The sequence below is a fragment of the Tachypleus tridentatus genome, chromosome 6, assembly GCF_004210375.1.
Source record: "Tachypleus tridentatus isolate NWPU-2018 chromosome 6, ASM421037v1, whole genome shotgun sequence".
NCBI classification, from domain to species: Eukaryota; Metazoa; Arthropoda; class Merostomata; order Xiphosura; family Limulidae; genus Tachypleus; species Tachypleus tridentatus.
The window spans coordinates 145,991,139-146,008,418 of record NC_134830.1 but is presented as its reverse complement, the minus strand read 5'-3'; the positions used below and the strand labels follow the sequence as shown (position 1 = coordinate 146,008,418).

At 33.2% G+C, this 17,280-nt stretch overlaps 1 long non-coding RNA gene across 1 annotated transcript; it reads right to left on the bottom strand.

The window, feature by feature from the left end:
- Positions 1-679: 679 nt before the first annotated feature.
- LOC143251488 (uncharacterized) lies at positions 680-8,118 on the bottom strand. The gene is made up of 2 exons (XR_013028589.1): positions 7,994-8,118; positions 680-1,515 (listed from the first exon to the last, which is right to left on the bottom strand). It is a non-coding gene; the product is annotated as an uncharacterized LOC143251488 (long non-coding RNA).
- Between the last annotated feature and the right edge of the window lie 9,162 nt (positions 8,119-17,280).

The window sequence follows — 17,280 nt, the reverse complement described above, 5'->3', positions numbered from 1 at the left end:
AAATTCAAAAAATATGCTGTTAAGTTTAACTTTTCTAAAAAAGTTGAAAATGAGAAAAATTGACACCAACCTTCCTTAAGGTAAAAGTAAACCAAAAAAATAAAATATATCATTGAAAAATCCTAAACAAATCGTTTAAAACAAACTATAAAAGAGAATCACAGAGCTGAAATTTCTCTACAAAAAATGAAGTGAATTTCCAAAGCAAACTTACAAGTAACTTCTTCTGACGATTAAACTTTCGTCAATACATAAAACCAACTACTATAAAGGCTTAGCTATCAATTGGAGGCTAGACAGAGAGCTGGAAAATCTGTCCGTCAATTAAAAAAACAACAAAATATCCAGACACTGTAACGAACAATACAATCAGTTTACGAACTTTCAACTCAATGAGCCTCACAGTACAGTCCTAAATAAATGTGTAAGCTACGCAGTAACTCATTTCACCATTCCAGTGTTAAAAAAAAAAAAAAAAACAGCCTTGAAGACCTCTGCAGAAAAGTAATAATAGAATCAAATCGTAAATCCAATCAACAACAATCAAAGACAAACAGTCAAAGACCACAAAAAGAATCTGCGTCTAATTCATCTGTGGACAAAGAAGAGCCATCAGAAACATTTAACATTCCAAAAAACAAGAGTTATTTAATGAGCAATTTCCATAACAAACCAAAAGCAGGTCTATTAATAAACTTTATTGATTAATACAGTGAAAAACTTCATAAATACCAAACAAAAGTAAACCTATAAAACAAAATTTAACATCAGAAGAAAGAAGAGGCTTAAAACGTTTTAGGAACAAAGAAAATATTGTCATTCAAAGAACCTATAAAGGAAATTCAATCTTTATTTTAACAATCAAACAGTGTTGTTCCTTAATGGAAAATATATTGAATGATACGTATAAGTTTGTTCAGTCAAATACTGACACTAACCCAATACAAAACAAAAGAACCAGAAATCTACTTAAAATGTAATTAAAAGAAAAACTATTAAACTATTATTTTTTGCATACAAACCAAGTTAGAACAACAAAAGCAACGGTTTACTATACGTTCATAAAACATTACCCCAAATCATGTATTATTATAGCTTTCTAAACTGCAACTTTCATAAACACTTTAACTGTATTTTAACAAGTTATTTTTCCAAAATAAGCACCCGATTAAACAACACTTCACGTCTTCTGCAACACTTACGTAGTTTATACAGTAAGGTTATTATGTTTAGCTTTGATGTCTTAAACCTATTTCTTCAAACCTATTGTCACGAAGTAATGCAACTTTGCTGAAGAAAACATTTCACAAGATTTCAAAAACGAGAATCAATATAAAACATGAACATCTTATTGAAATCTTACGACTAGCCACATTTATTTATTTTCAATACAAAAATTCGTACGTAGTTCAGTCACACGGAGAAGCCGTGGGGAAATAATTGTCCGGTAGTTGACCGTTTCTTTCTTCTATCACATAATTATATAGCACGAATCAGTCACTTCCAAATAGAAACCTGCAATTTTGTTTAGATATACAGATGAAGTTTTCTTTGATTTTGTTTGTCAAGATGAACAAACATATTTTCTCTAACATAAATAATCTACAAAAAAAAAACAAGTATTTCACAGAGAAAAACGATACGATTAATATTTCAAACGTTAACATCACACGAACCCCCTCAATATTTCACCACTAAAATTAATAGAAAAAACACATACAACGAAAACTACATAAACTGATTTTATAATCATGTAAACCACCAAAATCTAGGCACTTTAAAGGTCACTCTAAATTTAGGATACACTATGTAGACAACAGAAAAGATCGATAAAGAAATTATACACTAAACTAAATGTTTCATTAACGTTAACTACAGTAGTTATTGAACCTGTTAATACATTAAAAACACACACATACTTGAATGTCAGGCCAAAAGAACAACAATAAACACCTTCCCAAGTCCATGAAAATATTACTAAAAATAAACAGTTTTTTTGAACAAAACATCACAGGACTAAAACGTGATCCTGACACTAACAGAAGAAAAATCGGAGAAACTTTATTTATAAAATCAAACAATCTCACTGTTAAAAACACCCAAACTTGTCTCTATATATCTTTAATAGTTCTTCCTCATATGTTCCTCTGTTTATGTATTTTGCATAAAATATTACACAGATTTTATATTGATTCGTCATTCTATTGTTTTTGTTTAACTATACCTAAATAATTTTAAAATTCATGGGGATTAATATTTATTTGACAAGAAACTCACTTAAAATAAAAATGTATCTCAGGACGGCTGATGTGGGTGTTAACACTTTTACAAAACTGTTCTGAGAGACATTAATATTTACATGAATAAGTAACTACAATCAGTTCTATAATTTAAATACGTTGTTAGATTTTCAGTATTGATTTAAATACTAAAACGTTCTTTACTATAACAACTTTTCTTTATAATGATCGAAACATTGTACCTGTTCTAACAATTAATATCACTATGAAAGTTGTACTAAAATATACTTTATCAGTAAGTGAACGTAAAATGAAACTAGTAATATATTCAAATTCAATGTTTTATTTCAAAACTTGTACTGTATACTGTAATAATTTGGATAAAAATTTAGAACTACAGTACACACTTTGTCCTTTACACTTGTCTCCACAACACGCAGTTGTCGTCCATTCTGCAAAGTTTAATCAAAATCTACCTTTATACTCCAGATATATATGTATTATTATTATTAATCAATAGTTTGACGTAACGTGCGTTCTATAGTATATGCACAGAGTAAAAAACAAAGATAGCTCTGATCACGTGACTGTGTGACGACATGGGGAAGTCGCCGCCATTGTCAAAACGGGAAAATACATTCGAATATTACTGATGGTTTGTTTGCTTGTTTTGAATTTTGTGCAAAGCTATTCAAGGGCTATCTGCGCTAGCCGTCCCTAATTTAGCAGTGTAAGACTAGAGGGAAAGCAGCTAGTCATCACCATCCACCGCCAAATCTTGGGTTACTCTTTTACCAACGTATAGTGGAATTGACCGTAACATTACCTCCCCACGATTGAAAATGTGAGCATGTTTGGTGTTACGATTATTCGAACCTGCGACCCTCAGATTACGAGTCTAGCACCCTAATAACTCGACTATGTCGGACGTTCTGTTCTAGAAGTGTTCTCTCTATCAGTCTGTGAATACAATAAAAATATTTCGAAACGTTTATTTAAAAGATAGCTATAAGTGTTCGCGTTTTCATTTTTCTTTACAGATTACGAGTCGAACGCCTTAACCCACTTGACCATGCCGAGCCATCACTGACGGATAATTGCCAACTTCTCAAACAATGCCCGAGAGCTGTTATTGTTTTAATTGCACAAATAAGTGTAAAAAGGCCTCAGGAATCTCCTTCCATGAGTAAGTATTCATATTTATGAACTTTTCTTTCAAAATGAAAGCTTTGAAGCTCGAGCAGTTGCAAATTGTCGTCTGCTTTGCATCTGTCAAGGCCCAAAGAGCCAAACTGTATTGTAATGTATTAATTTCTACTAGATCTACTAGGCTATACACCTCAGGCCTAATTAAGGTATTGGACGTCAGAAATGAATTTGATATGGTACTGATGTATACTGAGGTATTACATATACCAGTATTTAGGTATGGATAAGCGATCAGGCAGCCAAATCATGAATCACAATGGCCGCTTGTGAAAATTAGGCGCAGACGAAGCACGTGTTTGGTCCTAATGCTGTTTTCTCTTGCCAATTTTAAATTTGAAAAGAAGATTTTAAATAGATATAGCAGAGAGATGTCGGAAAGTGTATCCTTAAAATCAGTTACAGTAAAATTTTATTTTTAGGTTCCCTTCTGATGAAGCAGTTCGTCAACAATTTTTGAAGAATGTAAGTCGTGAAGAATTTCTTCCATCACAGGGTGCGCAGTAAAAACTTTCTGGCAAAATGAGAGGTACAAAACTACTTGGACAACACTGTCAATACTTATTAATATTTTTTAAAAGAAAACTCATATTTTTAATTTTGGAAAATAAACTCAATGACTTTATAAGATATATAATAATGAATGCCTATGTTTGTTACTGTTTACAGGACACGTATATTTAATTTTCGCTCTGTTTAAAAAATGAGATAACAAACAACCAATGGCCTTCCTTATGAAAACCTGCTTAGCTTAAAAAAATAGTTTTCATCTATTTCCAGGAGTGCACCCAAGAAACATAAAAGAAGATGACATATTGAAGTCTGAACTGAAGCCTCTGGCAGTGCCTACAATCATTCCAGGTCATCCTCGATATAAGCAAGTTGTACAATCACAAAGTAGACCATTTCCAAGAAAACGAGTTCCTGAAATCAAGCTAACATATCCAGTTCCTGCCAAGAAAAAGAAAAAGACATCATGTGACGAGCATTCATACTGTTCAATTGTCCCAGTGGAAGATCAGCTTGAAGCAGTTAAAGACAAGCTAAAAAAGTACAAAATGATTAAAGAGTATCCAAGCAATAAATGAAAAGCAAAACTGCTACAAATTCTAACATGATTCAAGTGTTCGTCTGTCTGTCTTCGATGATCTGACTGAACATTGTGCTGATCATGATCCACAGGAGGAAGATCATCACGTCACACAAATTGTCAGGTTGATCAGTGGACTATTTGGCAAAATACTCGTGCATCATCATGGTCGTTCGTTTACAAATCGATTTGTCCATAACAGAGAGGTCTTTCGTCGTCATGAATTGACGAAGACTATTTTATTCTTCCATCAGTGATGAATCTGCATTTTCGACAGGATAATGATTAACAATTGTCTACAGTAGTTCATTTGTTATATAGATGTTAAAATCAAAACTGGATGTTGCAATAATTCTTTTTCTATTATTGAAAAATGTTATAATTCGAAGAACTCCAAAAAGAGCAAATATGAATACTTTGTGTGTGTATACCAAAATAATTACTGTTATGAAATACTTGGTGATCAGTTAAACTGTTAAAAATGTTATGCATAATGTATTCCTTTTATGTATGAGGCCCTGAGCTTATCATACATTTACATTTTGTTCTATTAATTTATGTAAAGATTGTTAAACCGTGTATGTCTCTTTAAAGTTGTTATATATATATAATACTGCACAATAATGTGACACTGTAACTCAAAGTTATCCCTTGCATCGTTTTACGATATCCCAGACATGGCAGGTTTCCAGTCCGGGTACGATTTCCAGAAAGGGTTTCCGGGTCATAACAGCGAGGGCAGAAACAGCACTGGCAGCATATTAGTCTTTATCATTTTTTTATCTTCTTGTTCATTTAATATCAGCTTATACAAGATGAATGGGAATTAGCACGCAATGAACGGAAATAACACCCAGTCGCACATTTTGAAGCTAACGAGCCATAGGGCCTAAATTCGCCACTGGATTTATAAAAGTCTGTAGATAGGACATTTCAATGTGGAATTTGAACATTATTGTATTCCAGACTGCCTACAATGCTTTTCAGTCACAAAAGTATGGGAAATTTATATGTTGAAATATATATAAACTCATTGGCGAATTTAGACACTATGGCTCGTACTCATACGTAAATATAGACTGAATTTCCACGGAATCAGGTACGTTATGATGCCCACTGGCCGTTATTCGACAATAAGGCTGGCTATTAACTGCGCAAGTTTACTTCATGCACGCAATTTGCTTCATAATTGCTATAATTGCAGACATGTTAAAACAATTATATAATTTTCTCAGGTAATTCTCACCCCTTCGAAACTCACACGTGCTAGTGTGTTGTTGACATTGTTCCTGTTTTAGCGGCCGTTTTGAAACCTCTATTACGTCACAGTCTGTGATTGGTCAATGTGTGAGAGTGCTCTCTCTCTCTCTCTGTGTGTCTGTAACACTATGAATATACGTATTATTATATTTGGTTTGTTGTTGTTCTAACATTAAAACACAATTGTAATACTAACTATATAGCTACACTAACATATTACGTATATAACTATTTTATGAGATACAAAAATAGTGAGGACTACAGTATATTTTATGATGAGCTTTAAAAATAAATAGAATGAAAACAGAAGCTGTCAAGAAACAATAATAATTGAAAAGGATAAAAGACAGTGTTAAAAATAAATTGTGAGACTGTGTGATACTCCAGAAAATGAAAGTGCAAAATAGTTTCAGGCCTATTGGTATAATATGTTGTTTCTTGAATGGTAGTTTACTTTTAAGTTCCATCCATTGTCTCTGCTCATTTATGAATTTCTTTTTATCCAAGAGTATAGATTATATATATTTTCTCTCTTTTAAATATTTGGTTGTTTGTAAGAAAAAAACTTTAAATGTAGGTTAACGTGCACGTGTCACGACGTTTGGAGTGTTATTTTCAAAAGTTTTATTAAATAACATGTTTACCACTTAAGTCAATGAGATTGGCAGCAAAACGTAGTTTATAATTTGAATTTTAAAATTATATACGTTTTAATATCTTAATTTAGAAGAAAATATATAGAAAAAAGTATCGGTTATTGTGTCACATAACACATCCAGTTGTCTTACTGCTCAGTTTCTAGTTATTACGTCCACCATATAATATTTACAAGTACCGGAGGATTTAGAAACTCGAATATGAGATATATACAAGCTAAATAGAAAATAAAAAACCTCCCGCCTCAAAAGCGAAAGAAAGAATTTTGTCGAAACTGTAGATGTGTAATGAAAAATTCGTTGCTCTGAATAAGAATGGGATTTTTTCAACCCATTTATACTTTACTTAGAGACCGTACTAAACTACAGGGATTTTGAGGATACTAATTCAGTAATTAGATATATTTTTCATTTTTAAAAAGTTAGTGTTTGAAGCCTACAAATATGATCTCCACACTCTATCCACAAGGCTAAACAAGGCTTAGAAACGCACGTGCTGTTGTTCTTTGCACGAGCACAGTATCTAGAAATAATGTTTTTCAATGCATTTGTCACTTGCTTTCTATGTTTTAAGAAATCTAATTAAAATTTAAACATTTATGAATAATTAGTAACATGTATATTTATACACATGCGTGACGTATAGTAACCGAAGTATTACTGTAATTTCCAGTATTCTTTTGTAAATTACATAGTTACGCTTACTGCATTTGTGTTATTCTAATTTTATAAAGTAAGGTAAATTTAAAACCACGTTCGAAAATTAAAACTTTAAAATAAAAGGATAGCAAATTTTATAAGTACGTGCCCAAATACCATCTTCATACACATACGCTGCGAAGTTCGACAGACATTAAATAGCTGAGCAGTAGTACTGAAACACCTGCTTAATATTACATAAACTAATTTCTTGAATATTCAAAACCAAAGTGTCTTAGACACTATAAGACAAACACAAGAGCATTGACGTCATACCAGTATTTGTAGTTCATAAATTGTAGTCTGTTAGGTTAATCTGAATGAAAAATTTACATTAAAATGCCAAAGCTGGCAAAGCATAAAAAACTACTAACATATTACAAATCGTGTAAATTGCTTACGCTGCTTTTTCACATTCCCCTTGATTTGTTCATCCGTTGCAGTTTCAAAATCAGGATTCAGTGGCATGTAAAAATAGTATTTCATGTTCACATGTATCTTTTGCCCGCCACAAATGGGCAATAACTCGCGGAAGACAAAAGAAAATCTTAAATATTACTTTTCTTACAAATCAAGAAAAACATGGGAGCAAAAAAAACCATTTACAGTTACATTATTTTTATCGCTAATCCTAAATTTTACGTCCAATGGAATTAATAAAATTACAAATAGTAATTAATACTACCGATGCCATAATTTCAATTTAACATTATATGTTCTTAATTTTGGCCGTTGAGAACATAACTACAAGATTTGTTCTTGAATTTGTAATTGTTAAGCATTTATTCCATAAAAATGCTTAAACAAATATAAATAATAAACTTTTGATAGAAAATTCTTACCTTCCATTCTCATATTTCCCACCACCCGTTCATCTCGAAGTGTTTTGACATTAAAGGGTGAAAAAAAACGTGTCAATGAAAAGGAAAAACATATACACGTACGACGCTCCCTTTCGGTAATTAAACAAAATTCAAATATTTTGTTTTTCATATATTAAATAACTTTTATGAAAGTACATTTATTTGTTAAAACAATAATTAAGAATCATGACGTTACAATATCAACTAAAGAGGAATCATATTCTATACAGCAAGATCCACATTAACAGAAATCTATTGTGTCTATACCACCCTTACACTTATGATTTGTTACACTGCACTAATGGTCATTATAAAAGTTGTGAGTAAAAAATATTCAGATTAACATGAAGATTTAAACAATAATCCATATATTGACCAGCTGATAGAAGGAAACGAGGTCCAACAAGATGATTACATTAATTTTGAGCTTCTTAAGAAAAAATTGAGAAGTTTAAATAACGATAAGTTAACAGTGTTATGAAAGAAAGGTATTTTAGTGTAATAGATAATCAGTCTCTGAAGTCTTTCAAGATGTGTACTGCTGCTAGTGGTAGACAAATAAAATTTTGATTGTGTTTACAGAAATATTGAGTACAAGTCTAAAGTGTTTATAATTCCATTGTATAAGTCACTGGTTATGCCACATTTCGAATATTGTGTTCAGTCTTAGGCTCTTTACCTCAAGAATTGTTTGAATAGATTCATAAAAAAAGGTTACTAAAATATTGCCTGAAATGGAAGGGTTGTTATGTGATGAAAGGTTGAAATTTCTCAAATTATTTTATCTTTAAAAAAGAGGAGTTCGAAGGGGAGGTTTGAGTGAGGTATTTGAGATTTGAGTGTTGATGCGTCATCATTTTTCATACTTAATAGTGATAATATTAGGACTAGGGGAAACAAGTAAAAATGTTGGCAGAGTAGGAGTCATCTTCAGCTAAGAGAGTTCAATTTTTCTAGCAGGGTGGCTGGTCTTTGAAATAGGTTGTCATTGGATGTTGTAGAATCAATAAATTTAAGTGTGTTTAAGGAAAAGCTTAATAAGTATATGAATGATAAAGGCTGCCTTTAAGACTTTTTAAACCTAGTTATTAATAGTTTTATTTTAGTTTAGAGGATAGAACAGCTGAGTTGAGATGAGCCAATAGGTCCGATATTGTCCCAAAACATTATGTCATGTTATAGTTTTCCATTTACCTTCATTCCAAGTCGGAGAAACCTCTTTCAGGTTTTAATAAATATTTTAAGCATATGTTATATTGCTAAACTAACAGGCACACTTTGTTCCTTTAAGTACCGATTTAGGCTTATTACTAACAATTTTTATTGCAGATTTTTAGATGCGGTTGAACGGTTCATATAACAGTTGAAAGTTTTTCGTGTTTTTTTCTGGAATACATTTTTAGCTCATAGCCGCATCACATCTTCACCAGTTTGAGATCTAATTATAGTTTTGGACTCAGGACGTCAAACTCTTTCGATTTATGTATTTGACCACACCCATGGTCTCATAGATTTTTTAATTTTAATTCTGCTTAAACAAATCCCAATTTGGGGGTAGGCTGGTAGAGATCCTGCTGAGTAATAAAACAGAATTAGGTGTATATCTATCCCATGTACATCGAGCAAAAATACAGCTGATATAAAGGCAATCAAAGATCTCATAGATTAATTTACTCTAATCCTGCTTAAAGGAACTTCAAGTGCTGCAGCTATTGAATATTTCCTTTTGCTTTTTTAAGAGCTACTCTAATCGTTTGTTTTTTATTTGACTTTTTTCTACTTAATTCACTAGCTCCTTGGAGACTGAGCTATTAGAAAAGCCTAAGTGAATATGGAGTCTGAACTTCACCCTTATACATTTTACTACTGCATACTTCGTCACATAGTATTGCTGGAAAGCTGTGGTTATTATACAGAATGTAAACAACTTCATAAACTTATTAGTTGGGATGCAACTTCATTCCACTGGAGTGCCATCCATTTCCACTCTGTTCCTAACTACTCTTAAGGCCTCAGCTGTTGGTATATTTATGAATAGGCTCACACCATCAAAACTCACAATTTGTATGCCAGATGTTATGTCCTTGAATTGATGAAGTTGCTGGAGTTCTTCATGTTTGACGATAACTTCGTACTCAGGAAATTGATTATCTTGACCAGAAACTGACCTTATGGATAACAAGTTCACTGCCATCAGCTGGCATTTGTTCTTAATGAAATGCCAGTTTTATGTGTTTTACTAGACTATATATGTATGGTAGTTTACTGTAATGTTAATTCAACTCTTACTGTATCATTCAAGTATCCTTTATCTTTGTTCAGGATCTTGTATATTTTTTCAGTCACATACGTAGGATCTCTCTGCTGGTTCGTGTATGCCGCATCACTCAATAGGGTTTTGATTTTGTGAATATACTCCTCTTTGTTCACGAGAACAGTAGCATTTCCTTTGTCAGCTAGGATATGTGATATGACTGTGTCAACATTTTTTAGTATCTTGACAGCTGCTCATTCTTCTTTGGACAAATTCACCTTTGGAGTTTTTGCCTCTTCTAGTAGTTGCTTTACTTTTCAGCATAGCTACTACCCTTCTTCTCTCCCAACCACGTTGCTGTATCTTATATAGGAGCTACTATGTCGAGGTAGTTAAGTTGTTTGGTGATGGTTGCGAAGTTCAGCCCTTTGTTGAGTATTGGCTCTTCATACCATCTCAGCCACTTAGATTTACCACTGCCTTTATTTTTTGGTATGTTGACTTAGTGATTGCTCAGCTCATGAGTATCTCCAGTTTTTATATGTGGTTCTTCTTCACCCTTTGTATACGATTGTATGATGACGTTTAGCGTATGATCAAAAACTCCATCTAATGTTACTTAGAATCAGAGGGTTGATTCAGGATTTGATGTTGATTTCTTACATACTTTCTTACTTTGACAACGGAAGCCAATACAAGGAGTTAGTACCACTAATGATATAATTATTTGGAGTATTATTATTTCATTTATTATATGTATTATTTTTTCAGTTTTTCGAACAGTGATTTTTTCGGCCATTGTCAAGTATTATATCAGACACTTTTGTGTGCATCAGAAAACTTCCATAAAATAATCAAGATTCAAACCTGCCAACCTATGATCCAAGTACGAGCATTCTAACTATTAAGCATTAGGAGGACACTCTTTGAGATGGTTTGGAAGTACCTCTATATTTTTACCTCTAGGAATTTTTGGTTTTTCTCTCAACCAACTGACATATAGCATAAGTTTTATAAAACTGAGAAATGTCTTGCATAAGTTTTAGGTTAAAGAAATGTCTCATAATTTTATCACATGTCATGGAGTTCGTGTGCAATTTCAGCACGATATGTTTTAGGAACAGCGATATGATAAACTATAGCTTAATCCTCTGAAGCTGACACATTTGGTGGTCTCCATTTCCTCACAAAAAACACCAATTTAAAAAAAAAAAAGTTTAACGTTTTCAACAGCTCATTTTTTGTGAGTGAATATTTAAATAGTTAAAAGATCTGTGGATTCTCTTCTTGCTCAGCGATCAGTTTACTTTTAGCAAATGGAACTTCACCTGGTAAACCAGATACATCATACCCATCATTATCAGTCACCGAGAAATCGTCAGCAGGACAACCATCTACAAGATACTCGCTGGGTCAAAAAAATGTAATATCGTGTCTATCGTTTATTTTGGGCTTAATTTCTTACCCTGAGCTCGACTCACAGCACAGTCGGAGCATAACTTAATAAAGAATATATATATACATTGGTTATGTGTTATGATTTACCTCGGATGATCCTCCAATTTTTTTATGTTACGTATTATGGTTTCATATATCCTGAACCTGAATTTAATTTTAATTTAGAGCTTAATTACATGACGAGATGTATCAAATTTATGATGTTTCACAACAAGATTGATGCACACAGTTTAATACAAATATATTTCAATATACAAATAATAATAATACAATTTATAATAACGATTTAATAAAAGTTTTTATTGCGTTATTGCATTTAGCTATCTAAGATATATTTACTTCACAATATATAGTAAAAGTAGCAAAGCTAGATACTGCCCTTGATGTCTGTGGGACTGTCGGAGAAAAAAGGCCATAAGTGTTTAGGCGAAAAACATACTACATGATTTAAAATAACCCTCGAAAGCCATCTATCAAAATCTCAACACACTACCCTATATTGCAGTAAAACCAACTTCTTTACATAAACGTATGTGAAGTCTAAAAAATGGGTACTTTCTCTCGAATGGGGCTTACGAGCTTTGATGGAACACTTCCCATCATGCTTACATTTGGGAAACCGAAAGAACGTTAACACAAAGACAGGAGGACATATTTACTATAGTTATGAAAAATAACTTAAAAGAAACGTAAATGCAGATAACTTTTAATTACTTATGAACAAATAACACCTTACATTGGTAACTCCCCAGTGGCTCAGCGGTATGTCTGCGGACTTACAACGCTAAAAACTGGGTTTCGATACCCGTGGTGGGCAAAGCACAGATAGCCCATACTTTGTGCTTAATTCAGAACAACAACAGTTTACATGAATCCTACATTCTAAGTACAAAACTTTACCAACTGCACAAACTTTAGATTTAAAGACACTTTTTTCACCAAACAACTACAACCACAGATAACTAGGGACAAAGAATGGCGCCTATAGTACCAATTATTTTAACTTTCGTTACTTCGATCTGTAACATAGATGGTACTTTTAATACTTACATATAGTAGTTTACTATTTCAGTAATAAGATCTACTAATTATTATGTCAAATGCACTCTGTAAAAAATGGACGATATAAATTTGATTATAATTTATCATTTAAACCAGATGAAGATTTGTACTGTCAGTTGTGGTTTGTGTTTTAGACCACACTCGGCTAAGCGAAACGTTTAGTGTACAGTAAAAGAAAAATAAGAAATTTGATGTTGCAAGGTCGTTTATTACTCGTATTAAAATATATTTTATAAAACATTATGCACTACAGAAATTAAATAATCAAATTAAGTTTTTGTTGCCATTCAAAATTTAGGTATTTACATATTTTGATAAAACAGAAGTCATATCCAGGATGTTTGACCAACTGTTTGAATCAGGTTTAAAGTATATTTCAAATACTAAAAATCTATTAGAAAGATACACTATTGGAGCAAACAATATGCGCTGACTCCATTTGATTTTCATCAGGCGGAGACGACTTTTACCCATACATACGTATAGAAGAAGGCATAGATAGTATCTTTAACTTCACTTCCTCGCTTGACCAACACATTTCTGCAGCAAATATCACGTTAAAAAACACCCGCACAATGCTCAATTTTGCCCTATACAACATTTATTTTAAATCTGATGACACTTTATAAAAGAAAAAGAGAGAGAATGGCAAAGGGTAACAGAATAGCAATCACATTCACTAAAAATATTCACGAATACTTTAGAAACCAAAGCCCGAAAACATGTGAATATAAAAAGGTTTAATACCAGAATTGTGGTACAGATACATCGATAGCATATTTAATATATGGAATCACGGAAAATAAACATTACATATTTATACGCCTATAATTCGGGTTTATATTCCCTGCGGCGGACACAGCAATGATTTCAATATGGCTTTAAATTAAGCCAACACACTCTTTAGGAATTGTACAAATAAAATGAAATTTTATTTTAAGAAACACAGTTTCAAACTCTAATCAGCAGTTATAAAGAATAATGTTTAAAAATTTAAACACGTTTTTTTTTTTCACAATTATAAAAGCAACGTAATACACTTTCAATGTAAGATATTAATGGATACTAATTTTCCCAATAACAGAAATCTACAAAAAACTGTGTTATAAATTAATTAATATAGTTGCTACATTGTGAAATAAAAAGTCCTTAGAAAGACTTGTGTTAGTCACTTCTGGTATTATTTAACATAGCGATAAATTCTACTTGTTGATAAAATGTTTTAATTATTATTTTTTTTTATAAAACAAACACAAGTGAATTGATAAGAGAAGTTTACAGAACGTAATCAACAAAAACAGAAGAAGGCTTATCAAAAACAAGTGAGATCAACGTTTTAAATTTAAATACTTTTACTCCAATTTTCGAATATATATATATTGTACTCCGAGATGTTCAACTTGCAACCTAAGTAGCCGCTGGAGATGTGACCACAATGAATTTTGAGACCGCTCGTGTGAGAAAAATCCGTCTATTAAGCATTACTGACCAGTCTGTAATGCCAAAGGAAATCCTGAGATTAAAGAGAACCTACGAACGTATTGAAACTAGTTTCTTTAATATCAAAAATTTTGACAGCCTTTTCCATTTCCTGGGGTTTTTACCTGAATGAAGCTTTACATATATATGCCAAGGTCAAAACCTTAAAAAAAAACCCTAAATAAAATCTGCCTAATAGGGGAAAGCTTCAGCTTGAATTCGGAAATTCAATAACAAAAATAAACCCAAGCTGTTCACCTTTTGTACCTTGTACGCATGATTTTTGTATCACTTACACTCGAACACAGGGATGGGAAATCCCTGGGTTATTACACGAGTCACTGACAGAAAAGATAGCTATATTTTTTATCAGTGACTCATGTAAAAAAACAACAATAACAAATTCTTTAAGACACAGCGGTATGTCTGAAGACTCACACCACTAGAAACCGAGTTTCAATACCCATGGTTGACAGAGTATAGATAACCCATTGTGTACCTTTGTGTTTAATTCTAAAACAACTTTCAGAAATTACATATGAACTTGTGGTTTTTCTGTGAATATTTTGCAAGAAAACACGTTTAATAGACAATTAAAGGATCTAGTCCCTTGTGTAGATAAAGTAAAAAAAAAAGAAAAAGAAAGATATGTTGTTTACTTAAGCGACTCTCTGCGTCCAAATTTAACTGAAAGAAAATTAAGATTTTAAAATAGGGGTTAGCGAACACCTGTTACCGTTCTATAGTACAGCACTCTAAATATAATTGAGATCGCGTGCAAATTTTAATCGCAGCTGTTGCTTTTTGCAGTTTTAACAGACGACAAATTCATCTACTGTGTCATGATCAATTACATTATATTCTTCTTAGATTCGTGTTTTGAGGACGTCTTAGAGAGTCACATAGAGAAAAGATGCTTCCATAATTTGTCACCCATTTTTCCTGACCAGCTAGCTGCAGAAAGAAATATATGTACTGTGAGTTTTAGCGAACTTGGGACAGATTAACTTTGAATTTCGAGGAAAGAAGTTCGTCCAGATCTGATACTGCCAAGATTCACTTGTAGAAATATTATATTTGTCTCAGCGCATTTACACCTGCTAATCATTCGTTTCGTCTGCGTTAGTCCTACTATTTAACTAATCATATATGTCCAGTACATCGAGGCCCGGCATGGCAAGGTAGGTTAAGGGGTTCGAATAGTAATCTGAGGGTCGCGGGTGCGAATCCCCGTCGCACCAAACATGCTCGCTCTTTCAGCCGTGAGGGCATTATAATGTGACGGTCAATCCCACTATTCGTTGGTAAAGAGTAGCCCAAGAGTTGGCGGTGGGTGGTGATGACTAGCTGCCTTCCCTCTAGTCTTACACTGCTAAATTAGGGACGGCTAGCACAGATAGCCCTTGAGTAGCTTTGAGCGAAATTCAGGACAATTTTTTTTTGTTTTTTTAAATTTCGCACAAAGCTACTCGAGGGCTATCTGTGCTAGCCGTCCATAATTTAGCAGTGTAAGACTAGAGGGAAGGCAGCTAGTCATCACCACCCACCGCCAACTCTTGGGCTACTCTTTACCAACGAATAGTGGGATTGACCGTCACATTATAACGCCTCCACGGCTGAAAGGGCAAGCATGTTTGGCGCGACCGGGATGCGAACCCGCGACCCTCAGATTACGAGTCGCACGCCTTAAGACGCTTGGAATTCAGAACAAACAAATCTATTCTGAAGAAGACAGCTAGGGGCCTTTAAATATGATTTACGTACCACAAAACTGACATAGTTGATAACAGGCTAGAAGATAAGTACCTTTATTAATTTCGCCATTCGTTTTTGACATTTTGTTTTAATTTTTCGTTGTTTAATATATAGTTTGTAATTAAGCACAAAGCTACACAATGGACTATTTGTGCTTTGCGTGTGTGTGTTTTTCGTATAGCAAAGCCACAAAGGGCTATCTGCTCAGCCCACCGAGGGGAATCGAACCCCTGATTTTTGCGTTCTAAATCCGGAGACATACCGCTGTACTATCGGGTGGCTTGTGCTTTGCCCACCACAGGCATCGAAACCGAGTTTCTAGCATTGTTAGTCCGTAGACATCATGATGTGTCACTTGGGATCCTTTAATTATAAAGTTTAATATTTAGTATAAGCGTTTTGTTGTTTGTTATCTATTAATTTTGTTTTATTTCTAACAGTCTACTCATCAATCAATTAAATATATAATTTTTTTTTCGGAAATTCTTTTCTTTTTTCTTACATTATATTTCATAAAACTTAAGAAAATATCACAGTGGACTCAAACCAAGTGCCCAATTCCAAAGAACATATCTTCTAGCCTTTTGTCAACAATCTTAGTCTTGTGGTGCGTAAAACATATTTAAAGGCCCCTAGCTGTCTTCTCTAGAATAGGTTTGTTTGTTCTGAATTTCGCGCAAAGCTACACGAAGAATATCTGTACTAATCATCCCTAATTTAGCAGTGTAAGACTAGAGGGAAGGCAGCTAGTCATCACCACCCGCCGCCAACTCTCGGGCTACTCTTTTACCAACAAATAGTGGGATTGACCGTCACATTATAACGCCCCCACGGCTGAAATGGCAAATATGTTTGGTGCGACCCTCGGATTACGAATCGAATGCCTTAACCCACCTGCTTTAGAATAGTAATTTGAGTCTTTCACGTTTATCATGATTTTTCAAGATTGTTTGCCATACATGTTCCTCTCCATGTGTGTATTTTTGCAAATAAAGTGATGATCACGGAATGTGGCTAATTTCATTTACTTTAGCAGTATTGTTTTTCTTTGCTGTCACATAATATTTTTCTTGAGAAAGATTGTAGTAAAGTAGTACGACGATATTCTTCATTTGCGAGTCAAGTAATGTATCAAGATACATCTTTATTACTTACTATTGGAATCACAGTGCCGTGAGTGCACATGTGCATTAAGAAGGATAGTACTATAGAATACAGTGATACCTCGGTTCTCAAACGACTCCCTTCTTGAACAATT